Genomic DNA, 15,398 nt, shown 5'->3' on the forward strand with positions numbered 1-15,398 from the left:
CTGAAGGACTGTGGCTCTTCCGCAGTACTGGTGATTGTTCTGTGTTGGTTAAAAGGAGGGGAATTGAGGGCCTGCAACATATCTGTCTGCGTGCTACACACACTTGTCTTACACCTGGAGCTACTGCCTGGGATGCTATTTCATATGATAACAGGAGCACTCTCGTGGTTATAGGAAGCACCCTGTCTAATTTGGACGTCAAACTCGTGATTAGATGAGTTGTGCTCCAATTCATGAATAGCATTCCAAGGGGCTGTTTTCCAACAGGGTAATGTTCGTCCATATACCGCTGCTGCATCCCAACGTCCTAGAGAGTCGACGTGTTGCCTTGGTTCTCTCAATCATCAGATCTGTATCTAATCGAGCATTTATCATCGGTCGACAACTCAAATGTCATCCACAACGAGCATTAGCCGTCCGTTTATTGACCGACCACGTGAAACAGTGATGGAATTCCGTCCCACAAACTGACATCCGGCATCTGTACAGCACAATGCAATCAAGTTTCCCTGCCTGCGTTCAACATTTTTATGGTTACACAAGTTAATAATGGATCAGAATTTCACGTATGCTGTGGCTCATCTCACGCGTACATTAATTTGTGATCTCGCAATTTTAATCACTTAAGTAGGCTCCATTTTTCCGTCAGTGTGCCTAAATTATGTGCATGATTTCTCTGGCACTGTAGCGTCACTTGGTACAATCACCATTATGCTACTTCACTTCATCCCAACACCGGCCGAATCTCGTAAAAATCACTGTAGTTCAAAGCCTCATTTTAACACCTTAGCTCGGGCGTCACAATAAGTGTGTAAGTAGGCTGTTTAGGTTTTTATGTTGGTAACGCCACGAGCGCCTGTATGAAAATCACTGACTGTGCTGTGTGCAGCCTGTGGCTGGTTGGCATTGTTGCAATATTCTCTATTGTAGTGTTGGGCAGTTGGATGTGAACAGCGTGTAGCGTTGTGCAGTTGGAGGTGAGCCACCAGCAGTGGTGGATGTGGAGAGAGATATGGCAGAGTTTTGAGAGCGGACGATCTGGACGTGTGTCAGTCAGTAAAACGAAATTTGTAAGACCGGATGAACACTATTAAGGTAAATACATTGTTTGTTCTCTACCAAAATCTTTTATTTGCTAACTATGCCTATCAGTAGTTAGTGCCTTCAGTAGTTAGAATCTTTTATTTAGCTGGCAGTACTGGCGCTCGCTGTATTGCAATACTTCGAATAACGAAGATTTTTTTGAGGTATAAGTTATTCATGAAAGGCATAGCTTATTGTTAGTCAGCGTCATTCTTTTGTAGAGATTGTTGAAAGTCAGATTGCGTTGCGCTAAAAATATAATGTGTCAGTTTAGTGTTGATCAGAACAAGTAAAGAGAGAAATGTATGAGTACGTTCAGTTTTGCTCAGCTGTTTGAAAATCAAATAATGTAGAGGTTTATAAGCACAGTTAGTTATAATTTTCCAAAGGGGACGTTTCAAGTGCTGAAGTTGTTAAATCCGGCGGTCGGCACGAAGGGCTCCCTAAACTTCCGGAAGGCTTTGCCCTTTGGTGCCACCATGAAGACGCAGCGGCCACCAAATCAAATTCTTTGCTCCTCCGCGCCCTCATATAGAGATGTATAGCGGCCAACTTCAGGAATTCCCTCCGCTGCCGGCTGAATCCCAAACGTGCGGAGCGGACCCAGAGTTTCGATCGGCGCGCATTCCTCTGCGACGGCAAGCCGTCTGCCAATACCGGCGCTCATCTTTTTTCTCGGTCATTAATTAATTTTTTTGATAATGTTGTTGCAAGGATAATAACAATTATTGGAATAATAAATCTAATAAAAATTCTTGTAGATAGAATTAGGATTGTTTTTCTTGATTTATATCAGCTAGAGGTGACTGCTATTTATGGGGAAAGAAAGTTCGCCGGGATGGCGGCGGCTAGAGGCGACCAGTCAGATTCTGGGCAAGCGATTTATATTTGACGTCGCAAATTTAGAGCCGCGCCGCTGCGGCACAAAGCTTGCTGTGATCCCACTGTTGTCGCTGTTGTGTATTTCAGGTCACTGATTCATTGCAGTCAAAGGAAAAGCCTCGTCCTGATGTGACTGAACGCTTTGCCTCATTTATTCTTTAGTGTATCTCTCTTATGATGTGTTCCAACTGGAAGCTCTCCTTCGTGTTCTACTCTGAGAATCTTGCCTCAGCATCCTCTTTTAATGTTTCCATCATTCCAATCCTCTTCCTATCTCTTCCTCACTTTCCTTCCACTTTTCCCTCTACAGTCCTTTGTGGCAGACAATTCCTACTCAGTATATGTGGCAGCCAAATGTTTGCCCTGTTTCTCGTTACTTCCAATAATTTTCTTTATTCCTCTACTTTCTTCATTACATTCCTAACCCTCTCAGTCCACTTTGAGCTTTATTCTCCACAGCCATAAATCAAAACTTCGTAAATAACTTCCTTCACTTTTTTAACTGTCCATGATTCACTGCTATATAACAAACAGCAAATGGTTTCCTCAGTCTTTTGCCGTTCGGCTATATGTTAATGACTGCTTCACCTTTCCAAATGCTTTATTTCATAGGGTCGTGTGAGATCCAGTTATTTAGGGCAGAAGCAGAAGCTTCGGAGTGTCGGAGAATAATAGTGAAGCCTACGCCACATTTTCAGCAAGTTTGGAGGCATTGGTTGTATTCAGTATTCGCTACGGAGAGGATATCAGCCAAGTGTTATGACAATGGGAATTGGACAGAAACCACGGAGATGGAATTACGGGACAGTGGCTCGATAATCAATGGGACAAATTGTGAAATAGTAGGGGATCGTTTCAGCTTACCAGCGACAGTCACGGGAACCACCAAGGTTAGAGATACTGGCCACATGCGTCATTCAGCATCGCTCCAGGAGAAAATTTGACGCATATTAACAACACCTTGGGTGCTACACTATTGCAAACGATGGATAAACTAGTAGATTCGGAGAAAGGTCAAATTTCAATGCAGCAATTATTAAGGCATGTGGAGGTGTACGATACCAGGCGGAAATGTAGCATAGTGACCATTGGTATTTCAACCAGTACTATTACTGTGTTGATTGTATTTATCGGTGTAGTGTATGTCTTATTAACGCGGAGGATACGGCATGTTAATGCTAGACCGCGCCATGAGATTCCTGTACAATGGATTACCAGTAGGGCATGAGTCAAGGCAACCTGGATCTACATAGGGAAGAAGTAGAATATAGGATAGAACTAGAGTTAACGCATAGCGTAAATTCGGGGACGAATTCAATTTTTAGGAGGAGGCAGTGTTGTGGCCACACGTAGTAAGCGTTGCTTCACGCAGTGGAGAATGGCAAACAGAAGCACGCCGGAGACCGGGGCGTTGCTAAGTAAGCAGGCACAGAGTCTGTTTCATGTTATTACTCTTCCCACATACAGAAAGGACTTTGATTTTTATTCTATCTATAAATACACGAACTGTGGCTTCTTTCTTGCTTATAGTAATCACTTTTGTCTTTCCTGTATTAATCTTCATTCCATACTACTAGGCTCTTCTGGTAATTCTCTTCAACATGTGATGTAGCACCTCTTCTGGTTCTGGTAGCAAAGCTTGATCATCCGCGTATTTTATAGTCTTCACCAATTCTTCTCCAATTACCATGCTCCTTACTTCCATTATGGCGTTACCTACTTGTATCAGGTGAGCATCCTCGCCTTACACCACTCCCATTGCTCATCTCTTCCGCTTCCTCATTTCCAGTTCTGTCACTTTCTGGATTCTGTATATCTCGTTTCTTAACGTCATATTTGTCGACTCTATACCAACATAACAGGAGTACCTCCAGATGACTGAAAAGTTCTACCAGTCAATAAAACAAATATAAATATCCTTGTTCATTTCCAACATTATTACTCGGATCATCCTCAAACGACCTACTCATGCCGTTGTGCAAATACAAATAATCCGTCTTAGAATGTTACATCCATGATAAACCCACTGGAGCGAGTAAAATTGGTAATCCAAAGTAGTTCACGATTGCTTTGGCTGAAACAATTGTTTCTTGGCCACCTTCTTTTTCTTTCCACAACGATCCTGGTAATTAATACGTCTTATTTTGTGGTATGTGCGTTTCCACCAGACCCATGTTCTTCATAACTGACATCCTTATTCCAATCTTTGTATGCTACTGATAATGTTTTCTCCATCCCCCCCCCCCCCCCCTCTCTCTCTCTCTCTCTCTCTCTCTCTCTCTCTCTCTCTCTCTCTCTCTCTCTCTCTCAGAGCAGAATTGGTATCCTACGTCCTCTACTTCTAAATGAAAACAATACAATTTCTAAAAGTCACAATATTGTAACATGGGAGGACTGAGTAATATCTCTTTTTAATTCTTCAGAAGCATTCTACTGCTGCCTTCGTCGGCCTATAGTAACATAGGCAAGGGAGCCGCAGTTTTACGTAAGTCTTTTATAAATTTTCGATAGTATCCTATTAAACCTAGGAATTTCTCTGACCCTTTATTTATCCTTGGCTATGGGATCTTCTTCACTTTCTCCAGATTTCGCTCATCTAGCTCTATTCCAGTATCCGTTGTTTACGTCCCAGTAATACGAAACCCTTCAGCAAAAATTCGCAATTTTCTGTCTTAGTCGGTGTCCTGTTTATCGAAAATCTTTCGGCGTTTTCATAATACTCTCCTGAGGAGCTCACATAACAAATAATACATCTAAGAATTCCAAACACTTGGTTCCTGGTAACCCTGAAAACGTGACATTCATCAATTTTTGAGATTACTAGGTGCACTTTTCAATCGCACTGGCATCCTGTTATATTCATAATGCTGATAGCACTAAAAACGGTTTTCTCTCTGTCCTTGGAGTCCATAAATATGTGGTGACAACCACTAGCTAAATCGAATGTGGAAAAAAACTTTTCCTAAGGTATCCAGTATTTCGAACACGCTCGGTTTTGGGAACGCTTCTCCCAGTGAAATCTGATTTACTTTACGGTAATTGGTTGCCAGCAAGGCATTTGTCACCTGACACCTACGTTTTCAGGGACTAATTACACGGGTGGGTTCCAGACGTCGACTCTCCACAACATTTGCCCTGTATGTTCCCGAGATACCTTACTCTGCGATTGCGGGTTTCTTCAGAATCTGACGTTTATAACTGCGTCTTTATTGTCCGGCTATATAGGAAGTGTACGCTACATGGTTTCTGTAAATGGAAATCTGTCACCATTTAATCGGCATATATCACAATATCCACAGCACAAACTTTCTAATTAAGGTTTTTTTCTGATTTAGATGCCCTATTCACATGTCATCTCTGAGCTAAATGATATGAGTATTACATTCTGGTGCCTGTTCCGGCATTTCTCGTGCTCTCCTTATCGTTGCTTCGCAGCATAGTATTTCGGTAATTAAATTTACCGAATTTATGTCACGTTCTTCCTCTTTGGTGTCTAACACATTGAAAATACACTCTCCTTGCCTATTTCGTACTAGAGCTTCTGGAAAGTATACTCGCTTTAGTACTTTTTGCTTCGATACTGTAAATTCTTTGCATTCCGGGATAATCCTGTATCCCGTTATTCGAATTCTCGTGACCTTGTTTTCCCTTGGTCCGATCGTTCCCTTTCAGTCACGAAGTTCTCTTCTCATTGCATGCGTCATAGAGGATGCCATTTCAGATTCCCTTGACCGGGCTCGTTACATTGCTTCCTCTAGTTGTACTGATTTATCTGTTGAGACATGGGTGTTTTACCACCTCAGTCATGACGACTCTGCACTCACATTAACATACATGGGCTTTTACAGAGAACACAGACGTAGTTTAAGAGGTCCTTTGTTTTTTTTTTTTTTCATTTCAACCTCTTGTATATAGCAGGGTATATGACCATATCTGAATACGAATGTAACTCTGCACCTACGTCTGGCACAGTCGTTTTATACATTTCTACATGTTTTGGTTCACGACAAGTATTGTAATCTTGAGCGATGACTTCTCCTGATCGACAGGGAGCATTGCGCATTGACTCTAACAGTTGCCTCACATTTTCTGCTAGACTCGGTGGACCTATTGTTGCCAACCCAGTCAACAAAAATGGTTCAAATGGGCCTAAGCACTATGGGACTTAACATCGAAGATCATCAGTCCCCTAGACTCAGAACTACTTATACCTAACTAACCTAAGGACATCACACTCATGGATGCCCGAGGCAGGATTCGAACCTGCGACCGCAGCAGCAGCGCGGTTCCGGACTGAAGCGCCTAGAACCGCTCGGTCACTGCTGTCGGACAACCCAGTCAACATTCCGGAATCTATCGGATCGCTTAATTGGTGTACACAAAATTTTTAAAGGTGTGTTCTTGTACAGGTCTGCACTGTCACCCGTTATACAACTTAATTGTTCGTGGCAAGTCCCCAGCCACCTAGTATCGGTGAGAGACAATGGGTATTTCTGCCGCATACGGCAGAAATTTGCACTCATGTGCACTCTTCCAGTGGGAATACGACTTTGGTATCACTACACCGTGGATTTTCGAAAACCACTAGAAGGGAGAACTCACAATCCGACATCATTCGAACACTGATACTAGTTTTTATTTTATGTAGCGTGGCATGTCATCACATGAATGCTGTCTTACAGAGGGGTGGAGGGGGATGGTTGTGGACAGGTGTTGTTGCTATGCATTTTGACACGTATACACTTGACAGGGAGAGAGATTTATCAACAATTGTATACATATATAATATTAGCAGCAGCGTATAAAACTTCAAAAAAGAAAAAAAATCGTCTTTGAGCTCCTGTTAAACAACACTATGAGTGTTGACAAGTACAAAATATATATCTCTATTTCTTGGGTGTATATCATGACAACATCACAAGTTGGTTGGATTGTTATCTTTTTATAAATGCAAAACAACACCCACTACGCTAGGACGACAACATTCTTTATTAATTTTTAATTCACATCTAAATACCGACTGGTGCTGGAGGAATGTTGCACTGTAAGTGTCATCTCCCCCTCTCTCTGAGGTGTATGATTGGCCTTGGCTTGATAACTTCTGAGGTGCCGCACCTTTATCTCTTCTATCAGTTATCTAATGCGTGTTGGCTGCTGGAAAACAGAGTCAACTTACCTCTTAATTGCCCTAAGTGCGGTGAACGGATTCGGTAGAACACGACTACAGTAAAGGCGACGACAGCGGTGGCTGGCGGCAGTGGCAGCTGGAGCGTATGACCTGTGCGTATTAACAAGTGTCTTTGGAGCATCACAATTATTTCTCTCCAGCGGGCTGTGGCAAGACAAAAAATTTGAATGAACAAGTGGGGAAAACAACAGAAATTTCTATTAGGAAATATTGTTACCTACTTTAGACATAGCAATCATTCTGTTCTAAAGTATTTTCAAACTAATTGGTTTCCACATTCCTTAAATTTGGCCCGGAACTTATTCAGTTATATAGGAGCAATTACACGCATGGGTGTTCTGTGTCCACGAGTATATTCTGTTCGTAAGGATTTTATACTTTTGGACTTAGTTGTGGACTTTCATACTGGATGAGTACAGGGTTGTACATACATTGCTCTAACTGCCTTTATTTACGGTATGATTACGTAAATAGTCCATAAAGTCGTAATAAGCAGCTCTCAATTACGCACAACCATCGACGCAATCTATCTGTAGTGATAACCAGAGCGCAGTGTAGCGTTGCTTATGCACATTGACTACACTTAAGTGTTTAATATAAATGCATATGTCTCCTGAAGTTATATCTAGCATTGCTTCCCCATATATGTCGACTATGGACACCTTCCTTACAAACAAATGGACATCAATTGGACGGATCGTCATCAGTCGTCACGTTCTTCTCATATGGCTTACGTAGCGCCACTCAGGCCGTGTGTATTGCATTCTACTACTAAGACATTCGACATTGTCCACCTCAACTAGTACGTCAAAGCCACTGTCATATGCCTACATTCACCCGTTTTGAATCACTACCAGTGAAACTGTTCGTCTTGGCGAAGAGCAGTATCCTAGAATCGCTTAACTGGAACTTGGCGGGTCCGAAAAAATTCGACGGTTGCTGCTGTGGCGATACAGAACATTTGAACGGCAGATCCCATAGTCCAGGAAGACCGTTTGTGGGCTGCCGCTGCTTCGGTGGTGCAGAGAATAGTATCCTGGTTCAACATTTCTGCTAACACCACGTCAGGACGTCACTGCACGGTTGGAACAAACAGTATCAAGCACTTTAATATAAACGCTTGGAAAAATAATTTTAAATGACGTAAGGAGGTGGATAGAGAATTATGCTGAGATGATAAAAAGCCATTCTACGGCTATGTGTATATATATAGATGGCGGTACACAACGTATAAAAGGGGAGTGTATAGGCGGAGCTGTCATTTGTACTCGTGTGGTTCATGTGAAAAGACAAACGATGCCATTATGCCCGCACTACGGGAATTAACAGATTCTGAAAGCGGAATGGCAGTTGGAGCTAGACGCATAGGGCACCCCATTTCGGAAATCGTTTGGGAATTCAATATTCCACCGTCCGCAGTGTCAGGAGTGTGTAGAGAGTAACAAATTCCAGGTATTACCTTTCATTACTTAACGACTCGGGGCAGCGGCATTTGCGTAGAGCTGTCAGTCCTAACAGACAAGTAACACTGCATGGAAAAATCGCGAAAATCAAAGTGGGATGCACAACGAACGTCTCCGATAGGACAGTGCGGCGAAATCTGGCGTTAATGAACTATGGCAGTAGACGACCCACACGATATCCCTTGCAGCGCCTACCCTTGGCCTGAGAACACATCGTTTGGACCCGAGACGACTGGAAAACTTGGCCTGGTCAGTTGAGTCCCGACTTCAGTTGATAAGAGCTGATGGTGGGGTTCGGGTGTGGCGCAGATCCCACAAAACAATGGAACCAAGTTGTTAACAATGCGCTGTGCAAATTTGTGGTGGCTGCATAATGATGCGGGCTGTGTTTACATGGTATTTACATGATCCTCCGGTCCAACTGAACCGATCACTGACTATGAACGGTTAAGTTCGGCTGCTTGGAGACCAAACAACGATGGAAACTTTATGGACAACAATTCCCGACGTCACAGGACAACAACTGTTCACGACTGGTCGGATCATAATTATGGACAGTACAAGCGAATGACCTGGCCACCCACATTGTCTGACATGAAACCCGTCGAACGTTTGTGGGACATAATCGAGATCAATCGAGAGATGTACAATATCATGCACTGATAACGGTTTCGCAATGATTGGATGCATAGTGGCAGGATGGTTCAACAATCCTGAAGGAGACTTCCAACGACTTGTTGGGTCAATTCAACGTCGAGATGCTGCAGTACGCCGGACAAAAGAAGGTCCAACAGGACATTAGGAGGTATCCCATGACTTTTGCTACCTCAGTGTACTTACCCCTCTTATTAGTCTGGCCAGAGCCTGATCTCTGGTGCTGGCGTTTTATAATTCTGTCCCTGTGGCATACAGACCTCAAATAATGATGCTCATGTAACTGGATTTATATTACGAAGAAGGGGAACAGTTGAGGGGAAGGCGACTTTGACACCTATTGGGAAAGGGGCGTGACACTATCCTAGATCTAGTGGTCAAATACGCTGCCAGCCGGAGTGGCCGAGTGCTTCTAGGCGCTACAGCCTGGAACCGCGCGACCTCTACCGTCACAGGTTCGAATCCTGCCTCGGGCATGGATGTGTGTGGAGTCCTTAGGCTAGTTAGGTTTAATAGTTCTAAGTTCTAGGGGACTGATGACCTCAGATGTTAAGTCCCATAGTGCTCAGAGCCATTTCTTTTTTTTTTTTTTTTTTTTTTCAAATACGCACTGTGGCTGCAAGGCATCGCCACGTGTCAAGGCGTGGAGGGCGACCTTGATTTTGGTCGTTGTATTGGCACTGTGTTTCAGTGCCCTCGTCACTTACCAGGGAAAGGGGTGTCACCTTGATTTTGAACTTCATATTGATGCTGTGTTTCGGTGACGTTGGAGGTACCACGTGCAATTCTCCTGATGCTGGAACCCCTAGGGAGAGGGGGGATCTTGGAAGTCTTATCAGAGTTCTTGAATTTCGTTATCGTATTGCTATTGCTTACCAGTGACTCTTATTTTGGTCTCTGTATTAGTAGTGCTCAACTACTATCGTGCTCTTTCAGATGTGTTGTGAAGGGGGATTTAACAAAGTTTTTTGGCTGACAGATATCCATATGTTACCGATACTTTACAGCAAAATTTCTTCCTTTCTAGCTTGCGTAGAAATGTGGGAAACTGTGGCACAAAGATTTTATATATCTGAGTTCGGTGACGTAGGTTGTGTTTGCCTTTAAAATCGAAATATGGTGGTTCCAATGATTACGTTCGTGGCAATGTGCAATTTGGATTTGACTCGAACGACTACATTCTTGACAAATGTGAATTTACGATATGGATCATCCAATGTAAATAAATTCATCTCTTATCACTTTGTCACTTTTAGTGGTTTCATGTATGTCTCCATATTCATCACCTAACTTGCCTTTTGGGATGAACAGTGGATTCAAACATTAATTGTAGGGACATGAAACTGGATGTATAATCAACTGAAGGTGGGAATAAGTGCAAAATCGGTAGTGATTGAATAAACCACCTCAAATTGTGACTAGTAGGGGATTTTGTTTAACAGTAAACCTAAATGGAAATCTCACAGAGCTCACGAATAGTCATTATGAAAAAATAAACTAATAATGCAGATATAAACAGAAATATCTAATTTTTAACACGAATGCTATGTCAGAACCTTCAGATCTGGGGAGTTCTAAACCGACATTGTGAAAAGACTTGCAAGAGAAATTTTGCTGATTTTTGATCTGGAAGCTTGACCAGTACCTAAAGTCGCTGGATACTTCCTCGATAAATTGATCTTCCATTAGTAACGCCAGCTTCATCTAAGTCCCCAGACAGTTCACCTTTAAAACCCCAAATACCGATCGGATATCAATACCGGTGATACCTATCGTAAACTCACACACTTTTTCACCTGATCACGAAACTCGTCTTCGGAAGTCGAAAACTCCTGAAATCACTCCACACCTGTGCATGGGATATGTAGTTTTTGCAGTATTTCCGCATTAGGAAAAAACTCGACCAGTCCCTACGGATTCCAAGTGTTTGTCTTGCAAAACTAATTCATTATTGAAGTTGATTATCGAGTTCTGTGTTCAAATGGACGCTAATACGTAACGTTGTATTAGAGTACCGTGGGTGGTGCACCTGCAGTGGTTACATTTCTCCAGGTCCACCATGAGCGACAGAGAAGCTCGTATGAACAAATTAATGATGCAAATACAGAAATAACTATGGGAAGTTTTGACATTCTATCGGATGGCTGATAATTATCAAATTGAGCTTTTTATTCTATAATAAATGCAGCACGAACTCAATGACATTCTTAAGATATCGTTGTGGTTGCTTACATTTAAAATGAATAAGTGGTGTTAAGTATATCAGCACATCAACCAATTAGAACCTACGGCTATAGTTGCATTACGTCAGGGCAACGAGGGCCGTGGCATACGTCAAATGAGATGGCGTTGAACAGAAATTGTAATTTATATGTAAAATTAGCTCCTTGCCAAGTAAAAAATAAAATTTTTAACTCATGGTCACATCTTACACACAAATTCTTCAGAATATTTCGTAGAAAAGACAAGATTGAAATGTCGTCTAACGGATGGCATGACGTTTTGTTGCGCTGAATTACAGCATGTAATACCCTTACACCCAACTTCCTAACATCGCAAACTGAATGCTAATTTTGCATTGAGGTTAATTGATCGCGGTCGTCACTTCTGGAAATTAACGGTTCACTGACGTGGACCGTAGTTGAAACCATTAATGTCCATTGTCTTCCTGACTGACGAAGAATTCCCGTCAAAGGTGTCCTACTTGGAACGAGGATAACCAACAGGCGCATGTCTGACTCAGAATTCTGGACCAGCACAAATAGTTTCGTTTCCATTCAAGCTATAGCATGCGCACACCAAATAACAGGCGAAAATATTTCGATAGTTACTGTCTCTTCTTGTGTAGTTAAGAACGATGAAGTCTACATGCTCGGCTACGAGTGAGCACAGAACTTTTCGCAGCTTAATAACTTCAAACATGTGCACACTCGCTACTGCTTAAATATAGAAACAACTGCGATAGGCGCCGAGTTGGAATCCCGACAAGGCAAAACAATTATGTTTCATCATTTCGGTTTCAGTCATCTCGGTACTGGCGAAACATTTAGATGGCCGACATTTTACGATGCTTCATTAACAATTGATCAGTTTCTGAATTCAAATCCTCGTCCAACTCGAAAGTTTACGCTACGTCATTTCAGGTTAAGCTTGTACATACTTTGTTACTCGTGAATCAAAATTATTTAAGACTACGTCATCTCCAATACCTTACTTCCTGATATATGCATTATAGAAGTGTTAATTTGCATAGGGACTTCTAGCCGAACAGAGGAATATTATCTGATGGTCTCTTGTAATAACGACTATACCAGAAAGAGATTACAAGATTTGCTAGAAAGTTACGTTATGTGGGTTGCGCAGAAATCGTGGTAAATTAGTTACATTTTACGTCTTATCGATAAAAAGCTGTGCCTACGACAAAGCTATTGTCATCTTTTATCATCGGTCCGGGACAACACTCTCAACAATGAAACATCGCGCCATACGTCACGAGCAGTTGCCTGGCATCATTGCGATACTTATTCGCGACGAGTGAGTCCTTTCTGAGTTGCTACTTGTGCTATATTAAGTGTCGAGCGCTATTTAACTAACATCTGACAGTGATACTTGCTTTCTAAGGTTGTGTGGACTTTTACGAGTTCATATAAGAAGAGAGAAAGCCGGTATCAGACGGGATTCTGTTGAGGAACAAGTAAGTGATCAGTCACCATCATTTCTCAGATTTCGCTTGTGCACACGATGATGTTCACATGTGGGGATTTTTTATACGCTACTGCAGCAGAACTCTTTGACGGTAGTTGTTTTCATCAAAAGTATAAACCTTAATCATCTTTTTAGAGGATCACACGTTTCAATTCATTTCACTGATTAAACCAACTACTTCTTCTGAGCAAAGTTGAAGATACAACACTAGTTTTACAATCCGTCTTATTGCGTCCTTCATTAACGGTAACGGTATGTACTGCGGAATTATTTGAAAATTAGTATGTAGCAAGATTATACCGTTCTGTACATGCAGATGGACTATTTTTTATTGTGCAGTGTATTTGGCTGTCGTCTTGCTGTTGTGAAACTGTATCAGGTGTAGGTACATAGCCTAAAAACGTAGACCATTCCTGCGCATATGCTCTCTTTAGTCAGCGACGTGTTATGTTACTTGGCACAAAGCTTTGGTGCAATCACGCACTCGCTAATGGGATTCTCACGTCTCTTTTCATTAGATTTTGAGCATCTCATTGATGGGGTTGAAGATGGTTCGAAATAATTAGTTTTTAAAATATTGGAAAGCAAATGTAAAGCGATAAAGTCGTTGATGACAACATTTCTCAATATCCATAGCTAATTATAGATGCCCATCACTAATAGTTCAATGTTAAGGACGTGACTATACCGAATATTTTACAGTTTTACGTGCTACTTTGGTTCAGAGGGGTTTAGGGAACGTTATGATAGAAATCACGAAACTTACCATATGATGACGACCCTGAAAATTTAACTCAATATTGCTGAAGACGAAGCACTTGAGGAAACATTTCTTTTCGCCGAAGGCTGCTTCATTGTAGCCTATTTGGCCCTTCTATTCCAAAATCCTGATGCCAATGAAAGTTCTCCTTATTTGCATACAAATCAACGATTTTCTTTCGGTTTCGGGAAATCTTCATTGTGCTAGTTCTGCTAATGTTTCCATCACGCGTTTCGTACGTGAAATATTTGCTCCATGAAAAGACGCAAAAATAGTTTCGAAACAAGATATTTTAGCAAATCACTGAGGTCATGAAGAAGTAAGTCCGTCTTTCGAAAGTACACTTTTCCATTCTTGTTTTGTTGTTAATTTTGCATCGACATTCAGCTGTTGTAATTTCTAATGAACAGTGGATGTTTTTGCACTTGAATGCAATGTATCTTATCAAATATTTTAACGCATCGTGACTGCCGTCTTCACTGGAGCTAGCTGGATCACTATGATCACAATCTCCAAGCAAATCTTCTTCATCTGAAATATCGTAATGTGAACTCTCAGCTTCTTTGTTTCATAATTCACTACAAATATAATTCTCAAACTCGCCCGCTGTTTTCTCTGCAGAAATTTTGTCTTTGTCCTCTGCAATGGAAGCACAAAGGAACAAACGTATATTTGTCGCACTGCCAGTCAGTATTAGTAGGCGTATTCTACTTCTCTTCAACGGGTGTGGGTGTACAGTAATATGCACCAAGATTACGAAATCTAGAAAAGAAATTTTCGAGACAGTCGTAATTCAGTCTGGCACTCAGGAGGAAGGTGCCTCGGCATTTTTTAAATGTGTGAAAAGTCCGAAACGTGAATTTACTGAAGTGACAAATCCTCTTGAAAACAATTTGAGACTGTTTCCTTTCGCTACTCGCGTATCCCAACATATTCGAGCAAATTTCCTAAAACCTCTTACGGAAATTTTCTTGACTTCTGAGGTTGAAATCATAAACACTTCTAAGAGGTGCATTCTGATTTTGCGTGCACCCCGAGTTCAACAAATCGCTAACGTCGTTTATCAGTTGGATGAAGCTTATTTTACCATCTTTATGGAGGATGTATGGTACAGCTTGGGCAGTGCTACGCGAAAATAGCAATGCAGCCATTCTAACGTTTGGACTTCCACGTCCACTGACATTCATTTGAGCTTCCGATATGTGACAGATGTTCGGAAGTTCACTTGTCTGGCGGTGCAGGAGATCCTCTGTTACAGTCGCTATTTACAGCACCGTTAGACAAGTTGATTCCATCGTCAAAAAAGTGATTTCGTAATAATTCGAGAAAATGAGGTTAGGTCGTAAAGAGCCATATTTTCCTTGTATTGCTCACAGGGTTAGAAAAAAACGCCTTATTTGTGAGTGCAGCAAGTTGTTTTCACTTCAATTTTTCGTTCCCATATCGCATGTAACTGCTACAACACGAACCCCAACTCCTTCAAGTTATGTAATGATTGTCTGCAATAAATTACTTGTCAATGTCACGTCAAAATAGTAATATATTGCCTTTTTGTCAATTGAAAGTAAAAGTCAGATCATGGATAACTGAACATTCTTGCGTGGTTCAGGTATGACATGGTCAGATGAATCGTAGCTCCACGACTGTAAATATTCCTTGCACA

Source organism: Schistocerca americana, chromosome 4 (genome assembly GCF_021461395.2).
Source record: "Schistocerca americana isolate TAMUIC-IGC-003095 chromosome 4, iqSchAmer2.1, whole genome shotgun sequence".
Lineage (NCBI taxonomy): Eukaryota > Metazoa > Arthropoda > Insecta > Orthoptera > Acrididae > Schistocerca > Schistocerca americana.